The 15833-nt window shown below is 45.3% G+C and overlaps 1 protein-coding gene across 6 annotated transcripts in view; it reads right to left on the reverse strand.

Moving 5' to 3' along the window:
- LOC113607846 (synaptotagmin-like protein 2) overlaps positions 1-13452 on the reverse strand; it is a 100845-nt gene extending 87393 nt beyond the window's left edge. For all 6 annotated transcript variants that reach the window (XM_027083570.1, XM_027083572.1, XM_027083569.1 and 3 more), the window contains exon 1: positions 13328-13452. The gene's annotated coding sequence lies outside the window, so the exon portion shown is untranslated. The remainder of the gene's footprint in view (positions 1-13327) is intronic.
- Between the last annotated feature and the right edge of the window lie 2381 nt (positions 13453-15833).

The following is a 15833-nucleotide window of genomic DNA, read 5'->3' on the forward strand; positions in this document are numbered from 1 at the left end:
TACAGCCTCTGCGGAAAACAGTACGGCAGTTCTTCAAAAAATTAAAAGTAGAATTATCATATGATCCAGCAATTCCACTTCTGGGTACATACCCAAAAGAACTGAAAGCAAGGACTTGAAGAGATATTTATACACCCATGTTCACAGCAGCATTTTTTCACAACAGCTAAAAAGTGGAAGCAACACAAGTATCCATTGATAGATGAATGGATAAACAAAATGTGGCATATACATATAATGGAATATTACTGGCCTTTAAAAAGGAAGGAAATTTTGACATATGCTACCATGTGGGAGATCTTTGAGGACATTATGCTAAGTGAAATAAGCCAGTCCCAAAAAGAGAAATACTGTATGATGCTACTCACATGAGGTACTTAGAGTAATCAAATCACAGAAGCAGAAAGTAGAATGGTAGTTGCCAGGGGGTAGGAGTAGGTTGAAATGGGGAATTATTGTTCAATGGGTATAGAATTTCCGTTTTATAAGATGAAAAGAGTTACGAGATGGATGATGGTGATGGCCGCACAACATTGTGAATGTGTTTGATGCCACTGAACACTTAGGAAAGGTTAGGATGATAACTTTTATGTGTATTTTACCACAATAAAAAAAAATGGGGGGAAAATGCCTAGGTTCCTATTCCTTTCTATCACTGAAGAGCAGTTAAGTGGCTGCTCTTTGGTATCCACATGCACATTTCAGAATTACCACTTATATGTGACCTTGGGCAAGTTACTTAGTCTCTCTGCATTTCAGCTTCCTCATTGGTAAAATATCTACTTAAAGGTATGATGTGAGGATGAGATGGGTTTGTATGTGTAAAGTATTTAGTCTCGCATAATAAACACTACCTAAGTACTAGCTCTTATTATTACGACCTCCACCACTAAATCTATTCTCAGCATCACAAATAAAATCTCATCCCACCAAGGAGAAACCATTGGCATTTCATTCTCTGAAATGATGATGGCCTGGCCCCAGGTTCAACATATGATCTAAAAAAAGTGAATCTTCCCTTCCTCAGCAGGAGCACACTAATGGGAACTGGGGCCCAAGTTACTCTGTCCTTTGGGCAGCAAAAGAGGTAAGACACTTACCCCCAGTTGCATTTATTCAACAAATGTTCATTGTGTACCTAGTCTGTGCTGGGCCCTGTACCGGATGCTAAATTTATTTGCTCACACCCAGCACTTCCCACTGTACTCTGTGGAGCCCAAGGCCTTGTTTCCTTACTGAAATATGCTTATCATCTAAAAGCAATGTGGTATAAAAGCATTTCCTAGGATGAAACTAATAAGAATAGAAGAGGGCACCCCAAATCACCTATTTCTATTTTCCTCCTTCTAGTTCTGTTCTTTAAAAAAACCACAACTCTCCATTTACTTTCAAATTTCATAAAGCAGATTGTTCCCAGACAAGCTTTTATCCAAGATTATCAGAAAGAAAGATTTCAGGCACACTTGCTCTGAAACTGACAAAATGACAGAGCAGGCCATTCCTGCCTCCACCCACTCATGGACTGCAGCACACTCCTGGGCCCTGTGAATAGAGCCAGGACCCTGGAAAGGCAATACACAAGCCTAGGGCATGCACAGGAGCCACCATTGCCAGGGAAACTTTCTCCTTCTCTAAACCTTCCAGCTAGGCACCAGAAGATAAAACTTCTCAAAACTTAACATTTACTGAGGCCCAGGTAAGGCTTAGCCACTTGTAAAAGAGCTGATATAGTGATTGATTATTAATTATTTTATGAAGTCACACCATTGTGTTCAGGGAGCACAATGGGGAAAAAAAAAAAAAGCACTGACTTGGGAGTTTGGACCTAGGCTTGAACTCCAGGGTTAGCACTCACTAGCTGTGTGACTCTTGACAAGTATTTCACTTCTTCTAAGTTTCATTTTCCTTAACTATATTTGTACAGCTTAAAATTCCTACCTTTGAGGATCTTTGTGAAGACTAAAGGAAATGATTCATGTTAAATACCTAGCTGATGTCCGACACAATAGAATCTCAACATTATGGATGCCCTCCTGCCCACCCCTTATTTTCAAGCAGGAAAAATGTCCCAAGGAACTCAACTCCTGATTTAGAGGAATAATAAGAATGCGTGGATCCCAGGCTAATACTGCCCCTAGTTTTTCTAAGAGCCTAGTTCTGATAACTAATACTTTTAGGACTCTGACAGTACTTGAGATGTTATGAAAAATCCAACCAAGCCTCCTCCAATAGCTCTTTCTCACCCAAATTTTACAGAGAGCAGTCAAGAAGCCTTCAGCGTTATCTCACAGAGCATTATGTTCATTCACATGCCCATATGCATACAGTCTTAAGAATTGGGTTCTTCTCTTATGTGAGGACCAATAACCTCTCCAAAACTTTAATAACTCTGAAGTCTTAGCTAAAAGAAAAAAGAAACAAAAAGGATTGGGTCTGCATTTGTGGCATTTCATGGTGTGTTGAGTGGATCCCCAAGAGCAGCCCCAGATTTCTGATGGTTCAGTGGGAGGACTCATAGGACAGCATACAATCATACAGCCGTGATTTATTACAGTGATGAATACAAAGCAAAATCAGCAAGGAAAAGAGGCAGATGGGGTGAAGTCTGGGGAAAACCAGGCATGGGCTTCGAAGAGGCCTATCTCAGCTGAGTCATACACACAAGTTGTGACAACATGTGTGAAATGTTAACAACCATGGAAGCTCATTAGAGAGTCAGCGTCCAGGGGTTTTTACTGGGGACTGGTCATGTAGATACCCCCTGCCTGCATGTACCCAAATTCCAGACTCCCAGAGGGAAAGCAGGTGCTGAACATAAACTGCATTGTTTGCACAATTTAGATACAGTGAGCTACTGGTATCATTTAGAGTGGTGGGAACCCTTCTGCAATCCAAGTTCAGATACCAGTCAAAGACCAGCCTTGCAAGCAGGCATTTTTAAGGACAAACAGTCTCAGGCTCACTACGTTAATCCCTTCCCGCACACACAAAACAAAAACCCAAATATTTAATTAATAACTGCCCTATGACCGCTAAATTCTTATAGCTAATTGACATGTTGAAATTCGTATATATAAAAAAAAGATAGTGAATATAACTCAGTGCTTCAAAATATATTCATTCAGCACATTTGTACTGTGTCAGCCTGCTGGGCTCCAGACAATAAGGAAATAACAATAAGTGCCTGCCCTCTAAGAAATTTCAGACCAATAGAGATGATAAGATGAGTACACAAAGAGCATTAACACAAGGTGGTATGCGATGACGACCATAAAAGAGGTATAAGCCAAACACTAAACCAGTTAGAGAAGGGAGAGGAAACTTCCTGCTGTGATGAACCAGGAAGGTTTTGGTAAGAATTACCACAGAGCTGCAGTTTTAAGAACAGGTAAGATTTGGAGAGTAAGTGGCAGGGCAGGGAAGAGCTCAAGAAGGGGAATAAAAGTATCGTTCCAGGGCTTCCCTGGTGGCGCAGTGGTTGAGAATCTGCCTGCTAATGCAGGGGACACGGGCTCGAGCCCTGGTCTGGGAAGATCCCACATGCCGCGGAGCAAGTAGGCCTGTGAGCCACAACTACTGAGCCTGTGCGTCTGGAGCCTGTGCTCCGCCACAAGAGAGGCCGCGACAGTGAGAGGCCCGCGCGCACCGCGATGAAGAGCGGGCCCCCGCTTGCCACAACTAGAGAAAGCCCTCGCACAGAAACGAAGACCCAACACAGCAAAAATAAATAAATAAATAAGTAAACTCCTACCCCCAACATCTTAAAAAAAAAAAAAAAAAAGTATCGTTCCAGGCACAGACAGGAAGCTATGTGAACAATGCACAGAGGCTGCTATAGGGAAAGGGGAATACGGTTTGAATGGAAGACTGAGTTCATAGAAGGGGATAGTGGAAGATATGAACCTAAAACACAGGTCTCAAATGTCAAACTAAGGAGTCTCGAATGTCAAACTAAGGTGTTTTATGCAGTGGGTAATGGGGGAGTCTGTGAGTTTTGTTACTTTTCTAAACATGTTACTTTAGCATGAATGAGAGGAGTCACTATAAATCAAAAGGACCAGTGCTTTTGCCATAGATGTCACAAAAGCCGCGGAGAGCTAGAAGGTGCAAAGAGGTGAAATATAAATGTCATCTGGGAACAACATTGAGAAGGAAGCAGTAACAGTGCTCCTCAGGAGATGCAGGAATCAAACAAGACTCAAAGTTCTTAAGTCAATTGCAGGATTAGTGCATTCAACCACAAGTGCCTGGAAGGGCAGCCAGGTTAAAGGTAAAAACTAACAGCAGGGCAGAAAATTCAGTGGCTGTGTCTCGAACTCCAATGGAGATGAGGAACCAGTGCTCAGGAAGGAGGTGGCGACTTGAATGGCAAATGTGGAGGAAGCCAGCTTAGAGGCTCAGCTGTAGCAGAGGAGAAGCCAAACACTGCACACGGCAAGTCAAGAGCTATGCACTTCTTCTGCCTCAAGCAAACATAACTAGGCTCTTAAGCTTGACAGAGAGGTAGCACAATAAACATAAGCATGCACACACACGTGCACACTACTGAGAAGTGCTCTGTGGCCAGAGTGCCTCGGTTCGGATCCTGACTCCACCATGTATTAGCTTTCTGATCTGAGACGAGTTACTTAACTTCTATGCCTCTGATTTCCCATCTATAACATGGGCTCAATAATAGTACCTTATCTCATAAAGTTGTGGTGAGGATTCAATGAGTTAATTCATGTAAAGAGCTTAATGCAAAGTCTGTCTGGCACATAGTGAGTGTTCAGTAATTGTTGGCCACTATTATTATCTTGAGTCTCACTATTATGTCATGATATAAAGCCAGGCAATCATTATCATCTCCATATTACTAATAAGGAAACTGAGGCTCAGAGAGGAAATACTTGCCCAATTTTCACACAGTGCAGAATACAAGTTAGGGGTGTATAAAGTCCAGTCTCCTTAATGAGATTTACAAAGCTCTCCATGTTCAGCCCACCCGCTACCTCCCTGGCCTCAGTTCCTGCCAACCTTGCCTTGAATGTGAAACTGTGCCCGCCACACTATTTCTTGCCCCTCTTAACTTTCTGATCCCTATTCATCCCTCAAGTCTCCTCTCAAGTGTCACCTCTTCCAGGAAGCCCTTGGCACTTGCTCCCTCTTCCCTCTCACCACCCCACCTCCTTCTATACTCACATCTGACTATTAATATCACACCATGTGTAATTATAGACATCTGTTTTCCCCACAGGACTCCGAGCCTAAAACAATTTCTGGCACACAGTAAACACTGAGTATTTATTGAATGAACTAACTCTTGTCTGTAAGTCTGATATTCTTCCCCCCAGAGCATGCTGCCCCTTTATCAACAAACGTTTGCTGTTTAATAATAGTTTAAAAAGAGTAGCGACAAAATTTCACCAAAGATCAACCAGTCATACTATACTTAAATATCAAACTAAACTTAAACACGTGGTCACTGTACCTATAGGGAGTGAAGCACACAAACACACCCTTCAAAGAGCTGACCATTCCCACCCACAGCTCATCTGTCTTGGTGCCTGTGGTCTCAAAGGAGAGAGACCAAACCCGAACCTATCAAAGGATTCCTCTTCCGCTCGATTAACCCACTGAGAAGGACCCGGGGCTTGGCACGTGAGGAAGACAGGTTCAAAGGTCTCACATCCAAAAGCCCAAGGTGAGGTGCCTCTATGAAGTTAAAGGGTACATCTTGCAACCTGTGTTCCACCTGTCAGCCTGAGACTAGCTTTCAGTTCCCGACGACTCAGAGTGATCATGGGGAAAGGTTACCAGAGAAGGGAGAAAGGGAGCACGTCCACTGTATCCGCAGTTCCTCACACACCAAGCAAACACCTGTGCTCCATTCCACGAACATCTGTTCCCGGAAGCTTCTGACAGGTGGAGCCACATCTCCTCCACACCCTTGGCTCGGGCCACCACCCAGTTCATGTGGGAAGCGGGTGATCCTCTCCACGTTTAGGCAACTCTAGCAACGGAGGCTGATCTCCCCAGGGGCTCTTCCCTGAGGAACTCCGGGTGTATGTCAGGTTTTCCCATTGGTCTGGATAAAGCCGACAACACTCAGGGAAACAGAAACACAGGCCCAGAAACAAACAAACACACACTTGTGTGTACTTGTGCCTGACGCTGACGGCTTGGGGAAAAGGGCCACTCAGTTTCTTGCGATCTGCCCACAGATGAGAGTTTTGTGGCCCACGCCTCCCTGCTCCTCCCCCACCAGGAAACTCAGAGACTGCTAACCGCAGCAGTGCCTGCTGAGCATGAGAAATTCTGCAAAGCACGAACCAAATTCAGCACATACTGGGTTTCAACAATTCCCAGAACTTCAATTCTGGAAATACGGCCCTTACACATTCTTACTGGGTCCAAGCCTCAATCGTTTGTGCCAGAAGGACACCTGGGTCCTTATTAAAAGTGGTAAATATGCTTAACTCCAAGGCAGGCATAGTTATCGTCTTGGAATTCATCCCCAATGTGGTCCAGTCCATAAATTAGTATATGGAGCCACTGTTTTCCAACACATGTGTACCTTCCTCCAGAAGTCTTGAATGAAACAGCAGCACCATCTCTGCTCCTACAGGTACCTTTTACCAAAAGCTTTAAAATATCTTATCTGTTCCCACAAGTCCAAACAAGCGTGCCTTCGATCAACTTCAAATCCACCTTCCTGTCCACTTACTGTGGACAGTGTTACTGTCCTAAAGTCTAGTTATTTCACACACGATATTGAGACACTTCCATTAGTTCCTTGCTGCCTTCAAGATAAGGGACAAGTTTTTAGCCTGGTTTCACCTTTGGGCATCAGCCCCCCACGTTAAATATATGACCATTAAATATACGCCCTCATTTAATCCTCTGAACAAACTGTGAGGCAGGTCTGATCTTTCCCATTTTACAGACACATTGAGGAAGTGATATGCTATGGTGACAGTTGCAGACTTGGGGGACAACCAAGGTCTCAGGATGCGCCCTTCAACATGTCCCAAGATGGCAGACCTAAAACAACCCTAGAATCCATTCTATAAACAATTAAAGAATTAAACTGAAAACCCAGACCCTTTATTTCTTTTTTTTCAAATTCTTTTTCAAATTCTTTTCCCATTTAGGTTTTACAGAATATTGAGCAGAGTTCCCTGTGCTCTACAGTAGGTCCTCGTTGGTTAGCCATTTTAAATATAGCAGTGTGTGCATGTTGGGCTTCCCTGGTGGCGCAGTGGTTGAGAGTCTGCCTGCCGATGCAGGGGACACGGGTTCGTGCCCCGGTCCAGGAAGATCCCACGTGCCACGGAGCGGCTGGGCCCGTGAGCCATGGCTGCTGAGCCTGCCCGTCCGGAGCCTGCCCATCCGGAGCCTGTGCTCCACAACGGGAGAGGCCACAACAGTGAGAGGCCCGTGTAATGCAAAAAATAAATAAATAAATTAAATAAAATAAAAAAATATATATATGTGTATATATATATATATATATATATGTGTGTGTGTGTGTGTGTGTGTGTATATATATATACACACAGTAGTGTGTGCACGTCAATCCCAAACTCCCAGTCTATCTGTCCCCCTCACCATTCGCCCCCGGTAATCATAAGTTCATTTTCTAAGTCTGTGAGCCAGACCCTTTATTTCTAAAACTCAAATGATTAGTCTAAAACCAGCAGTGGTGAAGATTCTGACCTAAAGAATCTAACATGCCAGAGTTCAGTCTTCCTCCTAGCGCAGATGGCTGGCAGAGGGGGCAGAGTGGTTGAGGCACGGATATGACAGGGCGCCTTGGCTTGGCCTGGGATCCAGCCCATGCCCTCAGCCTCAGAGCCCTGTGTTTTAATCAACTGACTCAGCCAGTGGCAGGAGAGACCAGGCGCCTGTGGCCGTGAGTAATGGCAGCACAAAACACATCTGTCTAATCAGAAGCTGATGGTGTCAGTTACACCAGGAGTTACAGTAAAACAATGCTCTACAAGGGAAAAAAGAATGTCTATTCACTCAGAAGTTAAGCAATGCCTTTCTTTCTCCCTCTAACTCACAATGCAAATTTGTGGAATTGTTTACTAGGTCTTATACCCCCCTCTCAAATATTTCTTGATGCATTTATAGAAAGAAGACTTATCTATAAATAGCAAACCAAATCTGTTCCACTAGTTGCTGCAAAATATCTAGAAAGTATGACATTAGGAAATGCTTCTATTTTGGCTTTCTTTAATCTCTATCAACATTTTGAGGGATAGTGCATAGCAACGTGTTTTTGTAAGTGGTAAGTACTTCACATATGTAAAGTCACTGCAACCACCTGAGGACCATTACACCACATTTCAGCATAGACTTCATTTCAGAAGAGTGATTCATTCATTCTTCCATTTGTTCATTTATTAATTCATTGAAAATACTAAGTTCCCATTGAGTGCCAGGCAATTGGATGCAGAATTAAACCAGAGATTCCAAGCCCTTAGAGCCTCAATCTTTTCCCGAATTGGCCTTTTCATCTCCAAGGTGTTCCAGCCACACCTGGTGCTCTCTCCTCTCTCGGGTCTCCTCTCTCCCTCCCTCGTCCTAGCCTATGGTTCTAAACCACTCTAGAGTGTGCTCTCTCACGTTCCACAAGGGTCCCAGCACAGGACCAATACCCAGTGGGCACTAAAGAAAAGTACTGTAGTTAGTGATTTCAGAAGTGAGTACTTTGTGACACACACAGCCTTATTAACATAAATAACCTGCTTTCATTAGGCTTCTGTCAACCTACCTTCCCAAAAGTTGCCTCAAAGCAGTTCTCCCTCCTACAATCTGAGGATGTTCTAGATTAACAGTAACAAATAGATGAGCAGAAACAATTCTCCTCTTAATGATCTATGGATCATGTGTTCTGCATGAGGGCCGTCAGCTGGCGAGACCCTTAGAAAATAATGAGGGCGCACTGAAAGCAACAGGAAGTGGGAACATTTTCTGACACCTGATTCATTTAGATGCTCTACCAAACTTTTATGTGGGCAAATGTGAATGAAAAATAACCCAGAATCATAGATTTTTAAGACTGGAAAGAACTTCATCTGGTCCAACTCCCTCTATAGATTAAAAAAAAAAAAAAAAACAAGGCTCCGGGAAAGGACATGACTAAACCCAGAGCTCACAGCCTATCTGTGAGATAGGAGTAGAAGCCAAGCCACCTGCCTCCCAATACAGGGCCCATTCCTCTCCGTAGAGCTGCTCTGAGCTGGGTGAGTGCCGCCAGGAGTACATCATCACCTTTCCGGCTGCTCTCACTGCTTCCTCCCAGCATGCTTCGGCCTTGATTTAAGCATCTAGAGACAGCCCTCAGGAGCTCTGGGACTCCCTGCGCAAAGGAACAGCTCCCTTGAATGGCAAGCCTGTTTTTATTCTGTGAAATGGGACTATTTTCTGTCCTTTTCTTCGCTTCAGGACTGTGATGAAGATCAGTGAGACGCCAGCCACGTAGGAATCCTATATTCTTTGAAGAAAACAGAGTAGGAATCCAACAGAGCATCTGCATCATAATTAAGTCCTACTAACGTTAGGCCCAGGAGTTAGATTTCAGCATTTTTATAAAGACCGACAATGTTTTTGTTTTATTCTACCTTTAAATTTTTTTTAAATTGCATACACACTGACATGCGATTCAAGTAACAAACAATAACACCTGCCACTTGGTCCTCCTAGTGACTTCGGTGGAGAAAAATCAAGTAGGTGTCATTATTTCCAATTTACGGGAGGGAAAACTGGTTCACAGAAGCTACCCAAAGTCACACAGGTACTAAAATGCAATGTTGGAGCAAGGACCTTATCTAAGGCTCTCTCCTCCTCACTGTGCTATTTAGCTTTAGAACTTTCTGCTCACGTGTTGCACATCAACAACACTGAAGAGCTACCTTTTTGTTACATCTGAGACATCTAAGATACTTGAGTCACTTTAACAAGGAGCACAACTTGACCCCGTAACTTCAGTAGCAGCCCCACTGCCGGCACTTCTTTCTGCTGGAAACTAAATGACACAGGGGAACTATAGGGGGTGAACTTTGGGGGTTCACAAACAGGATTAACCTTTATGATGTCTTTAATTATTCATGATTTACTCTCAACATTCTTTCAAAAGCAACCTGAGATGGCTCTTAGCCCTGACAATAATACAATCAAAAGTAAGGGTTATATTCATTTGTTCTTTTTCTTTTTAACGTACAGAGAAAAGATTTGGAAGGTTGTATCCCAAGTTTTGCATTAGTTGTTTCTGAGTACAGATGTATTATTATTAATGCTAATCTGTATTTTATCTTTTTCTACAACAAATAGGTATAGTTTTGGTAATAAGAAAACAAACAATAATGATATCACTTACACGTGGAATCTTACAAAAGCTAAACTCATAGAAACAGAGAGTAAAAGGATGATTGCCAAAGGCTGGGGAGTGGGGGAAATAGGGAGATCTTGGTCAAAGCATACAGATTTCCAGTTATAAGATGAATAAATTCTTAGGATCTAATATACAGCATGGTGACTATAGTATGTATTACATACTTGAAAGTTGCTAAGAGACTAAATCTTAAACGTCCTCACTACAAGAAAAACAGTAGTGATATATACATGTATGAAATCATCATGTGTACACCCTAGACTTATGCAATGTCTTTTATATCTTAATAAGTCTGGGGGGAGGGAAAACAATGATTGTTTTTGTTTTTTAAATATGTTCTTCACTCTGAAAAATGGGAAAAGAGGTTATCACCACAGGAGGCTGGGAAGCTCTGTCACTATGAACCAAGTGACTAGAAAATGCAAACAATACTTAAAGCTCCCAGACCAGAACCTTTGCCCTGTTTCTCCATTTGGGTACTCTCAGCCCCGCAAGAATATAAAGCAACATGCCAGGACACCAATTTTACACAAATATTTTGGGGAAGAAAACTACATATAAAGATTTACCAGAAAAACTAAATTTGACAGACATACGGAATCAAATGAAAAAACCTGCATAAATCCTTAAAACAATTTCCATGTTCGCTGGGGCCAATCTGAACTATAACCCAACCCCTAGGAGCACTTGTCAGGCTTCTTTTGCTATTAGAGACTCTTCTAATGGAGAAGTTTGGGAAGCCCTAAGGCAAATAGTACCATCTTATTTCCCCCCACTTTTTGAGAGAGCAGAAACCTGATTAAAACTAAGTCACTTTTCCTTTTAATTTTTTTAGAAAGTCAAATTTGTCTTCATCTACTATCTTTAAAAACTCCTTTATAGAACAGGTGGCAGCCAACACATTATCAGGGAAATCTGTTAAGCCCACAGGGGCACAGTTCACCCTACCCTCCTTGCCCGAGGGGGAGAACGATCTGGCCTGGCATCCTGGGTTCTGAGGATGGTGAGGGCCCGGGCTGCCCCAGGGGCCGCCTCACATTTCTTCAGGACAGCAGACCACTCTGCACAAGGTGCTAATTCATTCATTCCACAAATGTTTATTGAGCGAAGCCTGAGAAAGGCCTCTTAGGGGACAGTGGGATCATTCACAAGCCAACGGTCAGGTCTAACGGATCAGCTGTGGACAATCAATCTTTCATGAGACCTCAAACCACCTCTAGGATAAAGCAAACAGGGTCCTCACCCAACCCACTCACCAGCAGCTGGGTGGGATCAGGCAGGCGTTCTGGAACGGGACTGCTGCTTGAGAGAGGCTAAGGCATCACTGATGCCCACCGGAATGACTGAAACGCCTGCACCATAAATGACATAACACCTCTAGAGTGCTTTGAATGGAGTCTGTCACCTCGTGAGAACTCAATAACAATCATTTTTGCTGTCACTATTCCAACTTGCCCTTACTCAAGGAGCACCAAAAAAGGGAAAAGAACACAGGTTTTAGAGTCACAAAGACTGGATTTGAATCCCAGCTCTGCCACTTACTTGCTATGTGACTAAGGGAAGCCATCTTTCTGAGCCTCAGTTTCTCATTTGTAAAATGGGGTAGATATCAGGATACCAGCCCTCACATGGCTTTGTGAGAACTAAGGACGTGTTACATGCAAAGAAGAGTGTCTGGCCCATAAGTGCCCCCAAAAGAGTCAATATTGCCACTGCCCTGCCCCCCTCCTCCGCTGCTCTTGATGGACCCTGGAATCTACTTTCACCTGGATCCCACACTAAGGGCTGAGGGACAGAGAAGGGAGAGAATTGCTGGAGACCTTCCATAGAACCCACCAAAGTCCTCTGCTCCTTTCAAGCACCCTCCTCTGACAGTTGGCTGCCTAGCTGAGGATGGCTGCCAAGAAGGGGACGGGAAGCTGAACAGCAGTTGGAATCCATCCCACCTTCCAGTGTTGTCTTTCTGTCTGTCCGTCTGTCTGAAACCCAATGGGGCTTCCTCTGCACATCCTTGCATGGTAGAGGCTGACAGTATGATTCATAGTCTGTTCTTATCTAGGCTTCCATCTCAACCCAGAACCCAAAGCCCTGGAGGCTGCTGGTCACAAACCAGCACTCCACGAAAATGAGGACTTTTCATTCAGGCAGGAAGTGGAGCCCCTCAAAGTCAAAGGGGATTTAGAAAGGGAGGAGGGAGGAAAAGGAAGAGGGAGGAGGATAGCTGCAGAGAGAGAGGCCCACTTCCTACATGCTGGGAGAGCCCTATGTCCTAGCTGCTGAAGCAGTTGGTTTTCTACTTTGAAAGATAATAAATCTCATTCCTGTAATTTATAACTCACCACGGGACAAGGTCTGGGTGTAGGAGGAGAACTCCAAAACAAATCTGCTTATTTTCCAGGTAGAAATCATCGGCACCCAACTCCCCCTTCCCAACCCCCCGCCTGCAGATAGGTCCTAACGCCCTACCTTACTCCACCTGAGCAATCTAGGGACAGTTACTCTGTAGTCAGGGCCACCTAGCAGCCAGTCCCAAGCCCAGGCTCAGTCCTCGAAAGCCCCAGGAAACGCGACAGCCCACGGAACCGCCGCCTACCCAAGCACCTCGGCTTCCTGGAGACCGCCCCCTGGGCAGCGGAGCCGGCTCTTTCGTGAGTGCGAAATTGAGAAAGGGCGCTTGCCGGGTGTCAAAACGAAGTTCACGTTTTAGAACTCAGAAGACCAGAAAAGCATCACCATTCAACACCAACTCCCTCATTTAACGGAGGAGGAAACACAGACCCAGAGAGGGAAAGAAAGTTGCCCGAGGTAACACAGCGAGTGGGCAGATTAGTCGAGGCTAGAGCCGGGCGCGCTGACAGCCTTTCGCTGCCTCCCTCGTCCTCTTGGCCGCAGACCCCGGCCGGTTGGAGCAAACCCCGCAACCCCGAGCGCGGTGCGGCGCGTTACCTTCCTCCGGACTGGGCGCTGCGAGCCTCCTCTCCCCCGGCGGGGTGCTGGCGGCTCTGCCCGACTTGCTCGCCCTGCGGTCCAGGTGCCGCCCGGCCGCTGTCAGCGATGGGAGGCGCGTGCGGGCTCCCCGTGGAGCGGCGTGCGGGCGCTCAGGGGCCACTCCCCGACGCACGGGCCAATAGCTCTGCGCCCGCGCCCGCCCCGCCCCCGCGCCCCGCCCCGCCCCGCCCCGACCTCCGCTCCCTTGGACTCCAGTCCTCTCTCGGGTCCTTCTCCCACTCCTCCCCGCCCCCCTCCTGTTTCTTCTCTACCCCTTAGCTCCCCATCTTGGCTTCCTTCTCAACAACTTTTACCCCGAAACAACTTTTTCACTGTGCAGATAAAGAATGCAATACATTTTTTGACCACTCTGCTTTAGGGGTCCTTGGAGCCCGAGAGCGTGGAGCGCCGGGACCTCTTCCACTCAGAGAACGGGGTCAGCCCCGGCGCAGTGGAAAGGGGCGCGCAGTGGTACGGAACAAGGTGCTTTCAGCACTCCGAACGTTAGTTTCCTCACGAGAAAAATAAACAAAAATATCTCACAGGTTGTTGAGAGGATTAAACGAGCTGATGATTTTAAAATATCTAATACAATAATACCTGGATAAACGGTGAGGGTGATGTGTACGGCCTGAGCCACCTAATGGGTGCGGAGTGAGGACTGGTAAACTGCTGGAAGGTGCTGGCTGGTGGAAAGGCAGGCACGCATATAAATACAATATTGTATCAGGGCCAGCTGAAAAAAAAGTTACCGATGGTGGAGCCAGACCCGGCAGATTTCCGAAATTGGTGAACTTCAAGGCCTTCTGCTTCCTCATCATCTCCCCAGTTACTGTTGAACATCCAGTTGAGCGTAGCCCAGGTCTGCCTTGGGTCCTTCCAAAGATCTTTCTTCTCCCGAACTTACAAGTACTGATCCCCAAGTGCCTTCGTTTAGCGCTGGGTGCAGGACTACTAATCGACCTAGGAATCCTTGCATGGGGTTAATGTGCGTATTTTGGCTTTCACCCTAGCTTTGAGAGCCTAGTGTGTCCCCCGTGATGAGTGAGCACTCCGGATGCAAAAGAGGATTAAGCCTTTGAAGAGACAAATTTGTAAACGATTTCAATTTAGGGTAATAACTGCTATAATAGGTGTACAAAGTGTTATAGAGTCGCATACACTGGGGAGAGGAGAGCAGTAAAAGCTTGAATACAAGTGCGACCAAGATAAGTCTTGAAGAAGCGCTATAACTTAGGTCAGGTGGACGCAAAGAGGACATGAAGATGCCTGTCATATGCCTGGCTATTGCACAGAGTGAGTGACAGGGGGGCAGAGATGAAGCTAAGAAGGAAGACAGACAGATGCAGGAGGAGTAGCTGTGCCTGTCTTGCTGAGGGAAGCAGGCTGTCATCATCTTCTTGGTGATGACTGCTGGTGAATGATTTTAAGCAAAGGAGTGGCATGACTTCATTTGCTTTTGGTACCTCAATTTCAGTGTCGATTGCACCTGCCTTGTTTACCTCCTTCCTGCTCCTCTCCAGCCTGGAGGGCAGGCACTGGGTCTTGCCCTGCCCGCTCCCCCGCCATCGTTGCCTTGCATCACCTGGTACAGGGCTTTGAGGGAAACTGATGCTCGCTACTCCCAGTGTCACTCCTCTCCAGCAAACAAACAGCAACTCCCAACTGCAAAGGAGGATCTAAGGCTTCTCACTTCAAGTTCTGGGGCAGGCAAGTGGGGGAGAAATTTTGAAGTAGGGTCTTGTCAGGGACCCTCAACTCATCCAAAGTGGCCATATCGCTCAGAGCTTAAAAGCTAGAGCTCTGACATCAAACGGCCAAGGTTCAAATACTGTCCCCACCACTTTCTAAGAGGACCTGAGCTCAGTTGCTTAACCTCTCTGTGCCTCAGTTTGTTCATCTGTTAAAGAGATGATAATTATGCCCCTCTCTAAGGCTACTGTGAAGGTTAAAATGAGAAAACACAAGACACCCTGTGTTTAGCAGAGTGTCTTGCACATAGAGAGTGCTGAATAAATCTTAGTTAACATGATGCTAGCAAGTCAGGGGCGGCTTCTTCCTCTTAACCTACAGATTGCCACCCTTCAAAATGGTTTGCATACAAGTGACACTTAAGTTTCACAGAATTCTCTGTTGATATTGAAGAGAAAGACAAGTGGGTAGGGATAATACAGTGCAGTGGTTATATGTGCGTGTCCTGACTCCACTGGACTCCAACACTAAACTAGCCAGGTGACTTGGGAAAAGTTACATAGCCTCTTTAAGCCTCTGTTCCTCTGCAATTAAATAGAAATAGTAATATTACCTGTCCTGTGTAAGGGAGATGCTGTAATACGCATAGCACACTGCCTGGCCCAAGGTAAGATCTCAATAAATGTTAGCTAATAGTATGATAATGGTTAGAAGAGAGTTCTTATACTTTGGGGAAAGGGGAAAGTAATCTAACAGTAATGAATTGGAAGGG

This window comes from Aethalodelphis obliquidens, unplaced genomic scaffold, assembly GCF_003676395.1.
Source record: "Aethalodelphis obliquidens isolate GAN/ISIS:26980383/991018 unplaced genomic scaffold, ASM367639v1 scaffold50, whole genome shotgun sequence".
Classification (NCBI taxonomy): Eukaryota; Metazoa; Chordata; class Mammalia; order Artiodactyla; family Delphinidae; genus Aethalodelphis; species Aethalodelphis obliquidens.